Below are 15,771 nucleotides of genomic sequence, written 5' to 3'. Positions count from 1 at the left end.
TGCAGGTGTTCATCTTTCTGTAAACAAAGTCCCCTTAATGATGTTCATATACCATCATCCACACTGGTCTAGTCTCATCTTCCTATGCTCAAAAGGAGTACAATGGAAAAGGATGACAGATTTTAAGGAAGGTCCCTCCTCCCTCCCCAAGTTTAGAAAATAATAAACATACATCTAAATTCCATTTGGCATCACTTTCCCCCCTTCAACTTTGAAGAAGCACAGGTTGTCTTAAGTGTTATTCATGTTATTGTGAGGGCAAGTGCGTGTTCCAAAAATTATGGTTAGCATTTCAAAAGTCTCAAATATCTTACTTCAGGTTAAATTGGAAAGGTATCTGACAACCCTTCATTAAATTAATTTTGCATTCATAATTCTTATCTATTTGTGGGTCATCTCTCTGTACAAGGCAAATCCAGGGTTTGAAAGAAACACTTTTTTTAAAGCAAGTACAGAATAACACAAATGTCTGAAAAAGCCTGTGCTTAACGATATAATGTTAATTGTTACGAGCTCATTTTAGCAAGAGGACAAAAAGTTGATTTTGTTTTTTTAAAGATTTTATTTATTCATGAGAGAGAGAGAGAGAGAGAGAGGCAGAGACACAGGCAGAGGGAGAAGCAGGCTCCATGCAGGAAGCCCGATGCGGGACTCCATCCCGGGTCTCCAGGATCATGCCCCGGGCGGAAGGCAGGCGCTAAACTGCTGAGCCATCCAGGGATTCCCAAAAAGTTGATTTTTAGGTAAAAAAAGAGTGAAAACATTTCATATGCATTAAAGAAATCTATACCTATGCTTGCCACTATAGTAAAAATAGGCTTGTAACTTCATTCTATAAAGTTATACTTTATAGAATTATACTATTTAATGGTAAAATGACAATATCATTATTTATTCTACTCTTTCAATGTTTGTCATTTTATCAATATCAACAATACCATGTACTAAATGCATTTAATGTATACACAACAATTATTTTACAAAATCTATCTTATTGAATAGTTGCCTGACAGCAAAGGAAATGATACTATGTTGGTAATTCTTGCTGGGCTAGAAAGAAAAAATTCAGATGTAAGAACTTAAACTTCTCTGTAATACAGGGTAATCCCCATAAAAATGACGTTAAAACACCCATGTTGGATCATAAGAATGTTCGGTTGAATCATGTGAAATTTCTATTTTGTAGGGCAATAGCAGTGGACTATTGGCAAATCATATGGCTTAATGTAATAGTGGTATATGTCCACTTTAGACCATAAAATAAGTAACCCGTAATACCTTGACAAAGGCACACTATTAGTATTTTAGTATATTTCCTTCTAGTTTTCTATACGTGTACTTGAGATGTTTTTCAAACTTAGGATCATATTATATAAACAATTTAGAGCATATCTTTCTTTAGGTAATTACTTTTCAAAAATATGAATTTTTTTTGCAAAAACAATTGTTAGATGAATTTTCATAATTTATTTAATCATAGTACAGTCTCATTTTTCACGTGTATTTCTCCGATTGAGCATTTCCTCTATCTTTCAACCATTCTGTGTATATGTATTTCTTCGTGACTATGTGCATATTCCTTTTCCACATCTAAATTGGGTTTCTTATTGGATTATAAAAGCTTTTTATATGTTAAGGATACTAAGCTTGTTATATTTTTATAAATATCTTATTTGCCTTTTAGTTTTATTTATAATACTTCAAGTTTAAAATTTCCAGTCTAATCTATGAATTATCTCCTTTGTGATGATGTCTACAGTGTTTTGCTTAGAAAACTCTTCTCTACTCCTAGATCTGGTATTTGCTTATGTTATTCTACTCATTAAAAAAAATTAATAGCAAACGCCCTTATATACACACGTCTTTTGAAACTATAAAGTGTTTATTAGACTTTATACAAAACTGTAAAAGAAGGCACTTGCTTGATATCCAAAGCTGAAAGTGCTGTCTTCAGCTCCTAACCAGCACTAAATGTTACTAAATCAGGCCTGTTTCTAGCAAAATTTACAAGCAAACTCAGCTGTCTCTTTTCTAAGGAAAATTTCCTGCTGTACAAAGGGTTACCTCTGAACAGTATCTCCATTATTTCACCCATGACTCCATTCCTAATTTTCTGTTTTCTGGCAGCTGCTCTCTGACTTACAAATAATGCGTGTCTTTGTTTAGAGTTCCTTAAAAAAACTGTATATTCTAAATGTGGAAGAAAGCTCAATTTATTTTACTTTGAAACCTGAGAAATCAATAACATGAACCATATGTTAATTATGGAACTTAGTGATAAATAAAGTAAGAAGGTCCTGAGAAACCTTGCTGGTGAAAGTGATGGAAGAATTGAAACAGAAAAGGAAAGAAGTCCTTTCTCTCGGTGGGTGATGCTTTCATAAATCTCTCTGCTTGGGAGGATACCAAAATGCAACCCTTTTCTTAATTCATTCTAATGTAATTTATATTTCACTTTCTTCCCAGTTCCTAAGTGTTTTCAATCAAGGCCTTACACCAATGATGAGATGCATATCAAGGGCCATTAGTACAGTGGCCACATTTAGAACAGATGATGTTAAAGACAAAATTTAACCAGTATTTTTGTCCTTCTGTGTCATTTATTGGCATTCATATAGTTTTTGCACTGAAGACATGAATCAACCAATCCTTAATATCTGGTTGAAAATATTAAAGAACTTAATAGGTTTACAGGATAAATTGTTATGATTGGGGTAATCATTATAGTGAGGGATAAAAGTACATAATGTTTCACATATTTACATTTGACATAATCATGTGATTTCTAAAAAACTATTTTGAGGGATTAACTTGAGGGCTATAAATTTCTATTTCCTGGGACCTATTCAACTAATTCTCCTCTTGTTACCACCAACTTATTTCTTCCCTTTCTTTGTGTCATCCCGCCGACAGAAATGTATTTCCATAGGAGGACACAGAAGGAAGCAGGGCCTTTGCCTACAGCCTTCACACCAAATTAGTCTCAACAAACACTTCAGGTCTCCAGCTACGGGTGATGTGAATTTCTTATTCCAGATCTGAACATTAAAACATGATATATAAGTGAAATTAAAATGTCAACAAGGAGCACTTCAAGTGTTTGTTCCATACTAAACATATCCAAAGAACATCTTAAACTGACGATAACTGTTTCCAGATCAATCAAAATCTGATTGCTCAATGTTGACTTAATTAACCTGTAATGTTGCAGTTCCCAAACTTAATTCATACTGAAATCTCCTTTGCCCTGTGGTCCCCAATTTCCTGCTACTTTCTATTTTAGCTTTCCAATCTCAAAGTGGTATGACTATACTAGAATAGAATGATAAATATTTCTTTGCTTTTGTCCAAGAAAGGAAAAATGAACAAGTATGGTTAGGGACAGCAGAGAGCAATGTAAGTGCAAAAATCAACAAAACTACTAACTTATATTTGTTAAAAGCCTACAATATATCTCAGGGTCCTGGGATTGAGCCCCACATCCAGCTCCATGCTCTAGGGAGTCTGATGGAGATTCCCTCTCTCCATTTCCCTCTGCCCACCCCCCCCTCGCGTGCTCTCCCCGCCCCAAATAAATCTTTAAACAAACAAAAAAAAGCTTATAATGACAACTGTAAGAAATACTGAGCACTCACTGCTTCTAATACATGCACCTCAAAGGGAGTACCTGAATACTGTTTGGCACTGGTGTCAGCGCTAAAAAAGCTATCATCCACCTAACTTTTGCATGGCTTTTGTTCCTGATCTTTATAAAACAGGGTTAAGAATTCTGAGCCAGTTACACTTGCAAGTCTACTTGCAAGTATACTAATTTAAGACCACAGAGAACTGTGAAAAGGTAAGTGAAATGAAACAAAAAGCATCTTTCAAAGGTCAAATCATGATGTCATTAACATTTTTTTTTTTTTTTTTAAAGAATAAGATTTCAGGGTGGCTTAAGAATTTCTAGTTAGAATTCTCATATTCCTAAGCATTTTCTTTTTAATTTTTATTAGTGAGTTAGCATTTACCAATAGAACATCTTAAGGAGTAAAGCCTCAGTGTTGTCTTTTTTAAAGATTTTATTTATTTATTTGACAGAGGGAAAAGGTAAGAGAGCCTGAGCAGGGGAACAGCAGAGGGAGAGGGAGAAGCAGGCTTCCCCACTAAGCAGGGAGCCTGGATGCAGGGCTCGATCCCAGAACTCTGGGATCATGACTCAGAGGTTCGACTGAGCCACCCAGGCACCCCTAAAACCTCAGTGTTATTTAATAGGTGTTTTATATACGTGTGACGCTGGTAAAATGTCACACCTGACTTCACCTGGGCTTAGATTTGAACCTTCTGGTGGCTGGTGTTACCCATGCACAGCAAACAAATATTTCAGAGTCTCAGAGTGTATTCCATTCCTCACTCCAGTCCAGTTATATGTCACACTGAAGGAGAATATTTTTTAAACTGTAGTGTCTATAAGCATCACTGGAGGGTACTTACTAGAAACTCCCTCCAAGATTAGGTTGGGGAATTGGTTAGGGCAGGGCTATGGTCTTATTTTTAAGATTTTATTTATTTATTCATGAGAGACACAGAGACATAGGTAGAGGGAGAAGCAGGCTCCCTCTGGGGAGCCTGATGTGGGACTCAATCCTAGGACCCTAGGAGCATGACCTGAGCCAGAGGCAGACACTAAACCACTGAGCCACCCAGGTGCCCAAGGACTACTGATTTAAACAAGCACTCCAGGCAGTGGTTATGTAGGTGATTCATGACCACACCTGGAGAAACAGAACATCATATCTGCCTAACTTCATTAACCCTTTATTAGATGGAACTCATTTTTTGCAAAATTTGTTGGGTTTAGTCTATTTTCCAGGCATCTATTTGAAGCTTACCATAGTATGGTCGGAGCAAGAGTTTTTAGAGATTAGATTTAGATTTGATTATTGCTAAAATTCAAGGAATTATCTTTCACTTCCTAAGACTTCAAGTGTCACAGTATCCAGATGCTTGGCATCAGGCCTTGATTTAGATATAGAAGTACAAATTAAGGTCAAACTCTCTTCATTTGATATTCCACTGGAGTCAGTCTTTTTGGAGACTTACTCTTTGAGAATGATGATGAGGAAGAGGAAGTGCAGAATGAGTGGAATCACAACAATATTTCATATACTGGAGGTATCTGATTCTTATGACTGCCACTATCGGGTTTCCAAGGGTTCATTACACAAATGTTTGTGAAAGCATTATTCATTCAACAAATATTTACTAGAACCAAGAATGATTTTCTTAACTGCAATGAAAGGATTGATTAGTCCGTTACACCTTGCTTAGGAATGAGGAATAAAATACTATCTTAGATAACTGAGGGATACCATCTTTATATGCCTTTCACTAATTTAAAATGTGATTGTTAATTGTTAGCATTTGCTCTAGCAGCAATTCTGATGCCTTAACTTCTAAACTGCAAAATGTATATAAGTATCTGAAATTTTTGGATAAGAATAATAAAAATGCAAATGAATAAATATAGAGCATTTTCAATTAGATTTTTTAAAGTAACTTCAAAGCTGCTTCTCTTGGCGGGGATAGGGAGGAACTTTGCACACAATGCTGAATATGTGTTTATGAAACACTTATCTTCAAATTTTAAAAAATGTGTAATTGCTCAATTATCTTTTAGACACATCTCTGGGAGATGAGAATAGGGTCTAGGATTCATAGCATCATTCTCTTCACTGGACTTGGTTTCATATCCTTAGTATAAAACATATTTAACACAATCCAACATTGAAAGATGATAATTTCTGGAATTTTGTTAAGTCACTAGTATATGAACAGAGAAAATACCATATAGTTCTAGTAGAGATTAGTTATTGGTTTCAGACTATATCTAAACCAAGCCAATGAAGGGAATCCTTAGTTACAATGTGGATAATCCCAACACCCCTGCCCACCATATAGAGTTGAATGTGAAAGCACAGAGTGGGTATGTTGAGATAGGGCATACCATATCAACTTATTTTTCTACATATGTTGTATATGTATATTTACATATAAAATCTATCCTTGTAAAAGTACAATTTACTCACTTGTACAATGGGTAAGTTGACTCCTACATTTCAGAACTAGAGGATTAATGAGGTAAGTACCCTAGTATAGTGACCAACATATGTTTACTGAATGTCCCTTACATTCTAGACAGCATGCAAGTACTGGGCTAAGTGCAACAGAATCTTGACTTCAAAGGTCTTACCTTCTAGTTGGGAAAGACAAACACAGATTAAAAAATGAATGAGATAATTCCAGCTAAGTGTTATGAAGAAGATAAAATAGGACCATGTGGGAGGGAGAGGTGTAGAATATTCCAAACAGCATGAATGGTTAGTACATACAGTCTAAGCAGGAAGCATGGTAGAAGAACAGAAAGAAAGCAGGTGTGGCCCCAGAACAGTGAAGCCAGGAGAAGGGTGGAGACAGACTGGAATTTGGAGGGTGCAGTAAGAAAGAACCCTAGATCCTGTAGGACTTTTGATTTTATTCTACAGTCACAGGAAACCACTGGAGTTTTTAATAGGGGAGTAAACACTTTGATTTATGTTTTTGTTAAGATCCCTCTGGTTGTTATACTGAGGACGATCTAAAAGGGGTAGGGCTGGAAGACAGCATATTGAGTTAAGGAAGCTGGTGTGACAGGTAGGGCTAGAGAGCAATAAAGATACTGAAAAGTAGTTGGACTGGGGATACTTTTTTGCGGATAAAGCCAAAAGTACTTGCTAATAGACTGGATAAAGATTGTGAAGAAAAGCAAGAAACCAAGAATAATGCCTAGGTTTGGAGCTCAAACAATGGGGCCTATGGGGAAGGCTTCCATTGGGAAGAGGTTCCTGGGCAATGTTTTGGTTTTAGATATCATATGGTACACTTAGAACACAGGGAAGAGGTGCGGCTGGAGGACATAACGATATCTGAAGATTGTGGACTGAATGACATCACCTGGCCAAAAAGTGTGAAGAAAAGAGGGCTGAGGGTGAAGCCTTGAATGTTCCGACATTTCAAGGAAGAGAGCCAGAAAAAAAGACTATAACCAGAGAGCTTAGGCAATGCTATATTTAGATGAGGAATATCCCTCTTCTCTGTAGAGCATCACTCTGCTATCTGTCACCATGGTGACTACAGACTAGGTGTACACTGCCTGCAACTTTTTAATGGGCTCTATAAACAGATTTCATATCCAAGGTGAAGAAAAATTTTTCTAGAAGATTCTAACTTACCTGTTATTAGCTTGATCAAAGTGTCATTTGCTTATTTTAGTTTAGTAAGAAAGACACTAGCTTTTTTTTTTTTTTTTTTTTTTAACCCCTATTTCCTGTTAGGGAGAAAAAAATCCAAACCACTAAATAACTGTTATAGTTTGTTATTACATACTTTTAGATAATCATGTATTTGCATCATTCTGTCCTTTTTCTCCTGATATTTTCAGCTACCACAGGGGCTGGGAAATTGCCTAAGGATTTGTTTTTGAGGGAGTCCTCAAAACCTAGATTGTCTAAATATGTTCTCCCTGAAGAAGATCCTTGATTTATTGAAAGTTACTACACACTTATAACTTATACACTCCACATTTCCCCCTACATTTGGGGGAAACTCAGTGTTGACTCACTTCCTTCTGACGAACTCTCCTACTGGAGTCAATGACCAACTATGGGGTGCCTCTCTGCTGGCTACTCTCGGACTGGCTGCTTAACTCTTCCTGAGAGCAATATAGCAGATGTTCCTCTTAAAGATATCCCCCAGCTCTGTGTGTATGTATGTATAGGGGGAGCACATACATAGGTAAGGATGTGTTTGGGTGGAGAAAACATTCCTGTTGAGTCAAAAGACTATATTTGAAGCTGACTTTCCATAGGAAAAAAACTATAATCTAGGCTGCATTCCTGAGGGAAAGTCCAGATGCCTGTTAAAAAAAAAAATAATTGAATGCCTCCAAGCGCAATGGTTAATACACTATAAATGATGGGACTTTTAAGATTTATTTATTTATTTTAGAGAGAGAAAGAGAGAGTGAGCACGTGCAAGCATGGGGTAGGAGGAGAGGGAGAGAGAGAGAACCTCAAGCAGACTCCCTGCTGAGTGGGAAGCCTCACACAGCATCGAACCCTATGACACTGAGATCAAGACCTAAGCTGAAATAGAGTCAGATGCTTAACCAACTGAGCCACCCAGATGCCCCGAATGATAGGCTTTTTATAAGGCATGATAAGGGCCTAGAATGTGCATACACTGATTTGATAAAACACTGTAATAGCCAGTAAAATACCACTTTATTGTGGAAGGGTAGTGGGACTGAAATGAAAGACTCCTAGAACGCAGGCTGGAAAGAGCCCAAAGCCAGGGACAGAAGAGAGGGCTGGTGCAGAGCTATGCAGAACCCAGGAAAGCTAAGCATGTGAGGGGATGTGGTGACCATGGTGGTGGTGGGGACAAGGGTGGGTGGGAGGAGCAGTGGAGAGAAAGGCTACAGGGAATGGAGGATCTTGAGTACTAAAAAAGAAAATTAACTGTTTGGGAAACAGCAGTGGTGAGCAATGAACCCATAGCGATTCAACTGTACCATGTGAACTGTCTGAAGCTGAATTGCTATATGATGAGGCCCATCCTAGACTAAAAATCAACCCTGGCATGACTGACCTATGGGGTCCTTAGTGTCATTATGACATTCTACTTTGCCTTATTAAAATTAATTTTATTAAAACAGTCCTCTCAGGCATCTTTCACTTATGCATTTTCTTTCAAAATTATTTCATGTTACTACAAAAAGCAGCATTAAACACAAGGACAGATGTGTGTGTGCATGGTGTGTTTTTAAAAACACAGTCTATTCAATTAATCAGCCATGATATTAGATGGAAAAAAAAAACGTCCTTCCAGGATCCTTATCATTATTGTGGAGTATGTGTTCTTTGAATTTCTTGCCTTGTTTTTGGGATCACCTTATTATGCAACATCTGCTCTGAATTTCCAATGTGATAAACAGAGTATGAGTGTCTGTGGCAGATGGCTAATGACCAGCAACGACAGGCCATTCAAGCCTGCCTTGTTTTCTGAGAAGCGATATTTTCATGTTAATTTGCTCTGTGTCCTACAAAGATGAGACAAATCACCTGCTCATAATTCAAGCAAAGTGGAGACCACCAGGAGCCTGAGAATGGGCAATGGTTCGACTCCTTTAGGGGTGAGAGGAGAGAAGGGTCTGGGACACTTTTCCTCATCTGCGTGGAGGGGGAACCCATCAGTCACTTGGCATTATGTCAGATGGAGAAAGATGAATCAGCCCTGGGCATCTCATACTGACACCAGAGCCACTGTTGACTGCAAGCAGATATTACTCATGAAAACAGATTTCCCAGAGGCAGAAAACAGGTGCTATTAAGAGTGTGTGTCAGTCTCTGAAGTCTGGGTTTTGTAAAATAAACCTAATAGTATATTTTATCTTCTAGTGAAAAGATGACAACCAACAGAAATCTGTAAGAAACATTCAATTGAAGATAAAATGAAATCTAATTCACAGGGAAAATGACCCATACAGACACACAAACCTTGAGCTTTTTGGCCTTCTCAAGCCCTATAGAATTCATTTATCATAGAAATACATAAGTAAAATGTCATTTTTATTCCAAGATTGAGTCATACAAAGGGGCCATATGGTCCTGAGCTAAAAGAACTCTGTCCTATTTTGGAGAGGCAGCTGATCTTTCAGTGTCTTGAATTTCTACTTGTGAAATTATACTGCCAGTTTCATCAAACATGTTATATGCAATGTCCAAAGAACGACACTAGGTTAAGAAGGAGTTTATAAGATGTTGAGAAGCCAGGTATGTACTAGAAAATATCTTGTACTATTATAGGCAAGCCTAAGTACCCAATGAATAGTTCAAGTAGAATAGGGCATTCCATTCTAAAACCCTATTAAAAAAAAAAAAAAAACCAGAAGATTTTATTCTCCCGATATATATCCTGCCACATAATTCATTTTCTGGGTAGCAGTTACAATAATTAAAGAACAAGGAAATGGATTTTATTTACAGGTTCTTTCTGATTCCCTCTTAGAGGGCAGCAGATAAGGGAAAGAAAGAGAAAAAGAATCTGAAAGCCCATTTTTTCTCATGAAGCCCTCATAATTGGAAAAGTGCTATATAAGCAGAGATTCTAAATTTATCATGAACCCTAAAAAAAGATAATTGTTAAGGTGTCAATTATGGTCTTACAAGTTTAAGCATGGACGTCCAAAACAATGTCAAATCTCAAATAAAAATAAAGGTGGCACTGAATTCCTCCAAAATCAAGTACTACTAAAGATAACATTCTGAATTAGAAAGAGGAAAACACGGTATGGCAATGGTAAGTCTATGAAGCAAAATGTGAATATATGTTGACTTCAAAGTACGACAGTGAGCAGCCTCCTCTAAACAAATATCATTATCAACATCAATGTATGGGGTGCCTTAGGATAGCAGGAAGAGATGAAGACCACAAGATGGAGTATGTGTAAGATGTATATATGCATCTATTTATTTACTTTAAAGAATAAGGTGTATTTTTAAATGTTGGAAAGAACCACCAATGATTTTTATTCTCATGAGCTTCTCAATGGCAATTTTCAGTTCAGGCCTATACACTTCACTTACTTTATCAAAGCCTGACATGAATACCATGCAATAACCGCAGGCTTTTCTAGTAAGTTCACCCAACTATCAACCTCCACAAATACTTAGGGCTTCAGGGCTGTGCTGCTTTTCTGCCTTTTCTATTTTTTTAATAACAAATAGTATTTAAAAGCATTTGAAAAATTGTTATGTGATTTATGCAAGAAGCAGGTCAATTAAGCCCATCATGGGTTCTTTTCTAATAAACATGTTGATGAAAATACTGAACAAAAAGATTTTACCTTTCTAATACCTAGTAAGAGACCATGGAGCATTCCAGTTGTATACAAGTACTGCTCTCCTATAATTTATGTCCTGAGCAGGCACTAGAATATCCTGAACTTAAGTGGATAATAGGTAAACAGTGCCACAGAAAACATGGTGGAGGGTAGGGGAACGGAGGAAAAATGATCTTGTATGAGGTCTCTTCTTGACTTTGTTTTATATCTATTTCATGTTAAGAATTTTTTTGCATATTTACAATTATTTTATAATATGGCATGTTCTGACACTTGCAAGACAATCTTAGTACTAATATCTATTGAAGAACATTTTATAAAATATTTTGGTACCATAATACAAAGACTGAGCAGCTACAGATTGTGCTAATTCGTAAGTGGTTCTCTTTCTCCCTTTCACCTGAAAACACTCCCTAAAGTATTGCAATAACCACAGAAAATGTGTACCACATGCATCTGGGTGCATTTCACCTCTTCTCTTATACTACAAGGTCCTTGAGAGTAGCTTCTTGACTAACTCATTTTTGTGTTCCCTAAATGCTAACACAAAACTCTGCAAATATTCAATAAATATTTATACCAGTATACTCAGAAAATCTTATTACAACAAAGTATTCTATGTAAGAATCCAATTGTTCCCAATAGGTTGTTCATAATAACAACATTCTCTTGATCTAGGTATCTAGTTATTGAGACTTCCTGTAAATAAGCCTATACGACAATGAAATATTTCTGTTCTCTGGCTGAGTCCATACAAAATTCAATTAACCAGAACCCCAACTAACCAGAACCTCTTACTTAGCAGATGTTTATCCTGCAACCAACTCTTAAAAAGAAGTCAATCACAAAAACAAAAGTATGTCTTTTCTAAAAATAATTTTGTATCATTTCTACATTTGGCCTAAAACTATACATTTGATGGTTTTACGATGGTTATGTAATTGTTTTAAATGATTATTCATATTTTAAATAATGGCCTAAACAGCTCGCAAAAGCTCAAATTATTTTTAAAAATTCTTATATTTGATAAAGAAGAAAAGTAGATTAGCATAGTATTGTTCAGAAAATTTTTAATAGTTAAAGATGAAGACAAAAATAGGTCTTTTTAAAGTTTTACTTATTTATTCATGAAAAAACACACAGAGAGGCAGAGACATAAGCAGAAGGAGAAGCAGGCTCCCTGCAGGGAGCCTGATGCAGGACTTGATCCAGGACCTGAGAATAACGCCCTGAGCCCAAGGCAGACGCTCAACCATTGAGCCACCCAGGCGCCCCCAAAATAGGTCTTTTGATCAGCCTTTAAGTTAGCAAAAATGTTCAATTAACCACTGATATTAACAGACTCTGGGAGAATCTCCTGTTCAATACAGAATGAGTGACATTCTTTTTCCCTGGGGACAGATGAAAAACTCAGAAATACTTTAACAATTCACCTTATCAAAACCTTCTGATAACCAGCATTATTTTCCCTTCTTGCCCCTTTTTTCCCCCATCAACCCTGGCTCAACTCTCCAAGCTCCTCTCCTCTATCTCACTTTGGTGACCACCTTTCTGCCTATTCCTCATCTTATCCTACTTTACCCTTACACCCCCACCCTTAAGAATTCCCCCAAACCTGGGGCACCTGGGTGGGTTAGTTGGTTAAGCATCCAACTCCAGATTTTGACTCAGGTCGTGATCTCAGGGTCGAGAGATTGAGCCCCACATCAGGCTCCACACCGGTGTAGAGTCTGTTTAAGATTCTTTCTCCCGGGGCAGCCGGGGTGGCTCAGCGGTTTAGCGCCGCCTTTAGCCCAGGGCCTGACCCTGGAAACCCGGGATCAAGTCCCACGTAGGGCTCCCTGCATGGAGCCTGCTTCTCCTTCTGCCTATGTCTCTGCCTCTCTCTCTCTCTTTGATGAATAAATAACTAAATAAAATCTTTAAAACATAATTTAAAAAAAAGATTCTTTCTCCTGGGATGCCTGGGTGGCTCAGCGGTTGAGCATCTGCCTTTGGCTCAGGGCATGATCCTCGATCAGGGGATCGAGTCCCACGAGCCCTGTGGGGAGCCTGCTTCTCCCTCTACCTGTGTCTGTGTCTTTCTGTGTTTCTCATGAATAAATAAATAAAATCTTAAAAAAAAAAAAAAAGATTCTCTTTCTCCCACTGCACTGCCAACGCCCCCACTCTCTTTCTCTTAAAAAAAAAAAAAAAAAAGGAAATAAATCCCCCACAACCCACTTTGTTTCTACTCCTGTCTGATCAAACCCTAGTTCAGTGCATTACTCTGGCTTATCAAACATTTTATTTTTTTCTAAAGATTTTTTGTTTGGCAGAGAGAGAGAGAGAGAGAGAGAGACATGCACAAGCAGGGGGAGTGGGAGAGGGAGAGAGAGAAGGAGAAGCAGACTCCCAACTGAGCAAGGAGCCTGACACAGGGCTCAATCCTAGGACCCTTGGGGTCATGACCTGAGCCGAAGGCAAGTGAGCCACTCAGGTGCCTCCTATCAACCATTTTAAATACACAGATACTTTTGTGACCAATTCCACTCAGCAGCCTCTAATGCCAGGAGAATTTAATATGAAGCTCAAATGATCTATGCAGGTGGTAATGTATGGCATAAATATATAGTTACCTTGTTTTGCTTAAAAAAGATCCCCCGCCCCTGCAAAATAATTTTGAACTTAGAACTAACTACTCAGAAGAAGCTGATGATTATTCTGATAGTATATATGTAAGCTGTGGGAAGTCATTTAAAAATAATTTTGAAATAATTATATCTGAAGATAGGTTGTCAATGTGTCTTATTTACTGAGTACCTATGTGTAAAAATCATTGTGCAGTGACTGTCAGGATACAAAGGTGAATGAATATGGACATAAATAACCATAATTAAAGGCAGAAAATATAACCAAGATTGGGGGAGGTGTAGAATGAGTGCTATAAGACAAATGATATTATATCCACAAGTTGATCAAATGATATCCAGGTTGGGCCAGGTACTGCAGCAGATAGTTACTGGGGGGGGGGTGGGGAGCAAAGAAGTGACATTAAGGAGGACCATATAGGAGCTAAGCCCTACATGCTGAACAGAGGATTTTATTTTTTCTTATTTATTTTTCTTTTAAAGACTTATTTATTCATATGAGAGACACAGAAAGAGAGAGAAGCAGAGACATAGGCAGAGGGAAAAGCAGGCTCCATCCTGGGATCACGCCCTGAGCCAAAGGCAGATGCTCAACCTCTGAGCCACCCAGGCATCCCGTGAACAGAGGATTTTAGACAAGCTCATAAAGGAGGGAACTGAAGCCACATTGGAATTGAAGTTGAGAGGAAAAAGGTGTACAGAGATAAAGGAGAAGAGAGCCAAAAACAGATAAGAAGAAATATCTACATTTACTTTTTTTTAGGATTTTATTTATTTAGAGAGAGAGAGAAGGAGGGAGAGGGAGAGAAAACCTGTGCATGTGAGGAGGGGGAGGGGAAGAGGGAGAGAGAATCTCAAGCAGAGGCCACATTAAGCGAGGAGCCTGACATGGGGCTCGACTTCACAACCCTGAGATCATGACCGAAGTTGAAATAAAAAATTGGATACTTAAATGACTGAGCCACTCAGGCTCCCCAGAAATACCTACATTTTTAATTTTTTTAAAAAGAATTTATTTATCTGAGAGAGAGAGAGCACAAGTGGGGACAGGGGCAGAGGGAGAATCAGACTCTCCACTGAGCAGGGAGCCCGACATGGGGCTCGATCCCAGGACCCTAGGATCACGACCTGAGCTGAAGGCAGACTCTCAACTGACTGAGTCACCCAGGCATCCCGGAATACCCACATTTAGAGAGAGTTCAAGTTCTTGAAACTGCTCAGGAAGAAATGAGAGCACTACTGAGCATATATATATTCTTTTAGGAAGGGCAGATGGGAACATAAACCTGTTATCAATCTAAAACCAAAGGAATAAATTATTCAATATGTCAAGTTATATATGTGTCCGTATATGAAAACACCAGCTAGCTATCACTAAAAGACAAGATAAAGTATTGCCAGCTATTACCTCCAATCTAAAATGATGCTGAATTTTAGGACCCATTTCTTTTTTTTTTTAAATATTTTATTTATTTATTCATGATAGACATAGAGAGAGAGGGGAGGGCAGAGACACAGGCAGAGGGAGAAGCAGGCTCCATGCCAGGAGCCCGACGCGTGACTCGATCCCGGGACTCCAGGATCGCCCCATGGGCTGAAGGCAGGCGCTAAACCATTGAGCTACCCAGGGATCCCCTTAGGACCCATTTCTAAACAAGGAATGATTAGGTAAGGAGTCTGCTTAGTTAAGTCACCTAATACACATAACCGAAACGGTCTTAATGGAGACCTGCACACGTTGATCTAAAAGATTTACTGGGAAGTTCCATTAAGCAGAACAGAAATATGACCAACAAAACTTCCTAAGTAAGTTTTTCCATAAGACTTCAAGGAAGGAAAAACTTCTGGTCAATCCAGTACATCTAGCCTGCTGACCTCTAAGGAGTCTTACATCATTCCTGAATCCCAATGGTTTAGGACAGTACCTGGTACTTAGGCTTCCTATAAATATTTTATGAATGAGAAAAAAAATGGAGAAAGAAGGACCTAAGAACCAGTATTTCAGATCTACATAGTATAATTCATGTCCTGGAGTCAGTATACAATTATACTATTCAATGTGCTCAGGCCCAAAGTTTCAGATTACATCGCTTGGAGCCTGTCAATCATCAGAAAAAGACTGAGCTATATTTATGGCACTATACCCTCTAAGGTTAGGGGCAGATAATGTACATATAGATACTTTTAAATACTTTTAATACATATTAAAACTAAAAAGGT

At 37.9% G+C, this 15,771-nt stretch overlaps 1 protein-coding gene across 5 annotated transcripts in view; it reads right to left on the bottom strand.

The window, feature by feature from the left end:
• CDK6 (cyclin dependent kinase 6) overlaps positions 1-15,771 on the bottom strand; it is a 245,799-nt gene that overhangs the window by 163,405 nt on the left and 66,623 nt on the right. The window lies entirely within an intron of this gene.

Source organism: Canis aureus, chromosome 18 (assembly GCF_053574225.1).
Source record: "Canis aureus isolate CA01 chromosome 18, VMU_Caureus_v.1.0, whole genome shotgun sequence".
In the NCBI taxonomy this organism is placed as follows: Eukaryota; Metazoa; Chordata; class Mammalia; order Carnivora; family Canidae; genus Canis; species Canis aureus.
Note: the sequence above shows the minus strand (reverse complement) of the source record. Positions and strands in the feature narration are given on the sequence as shown.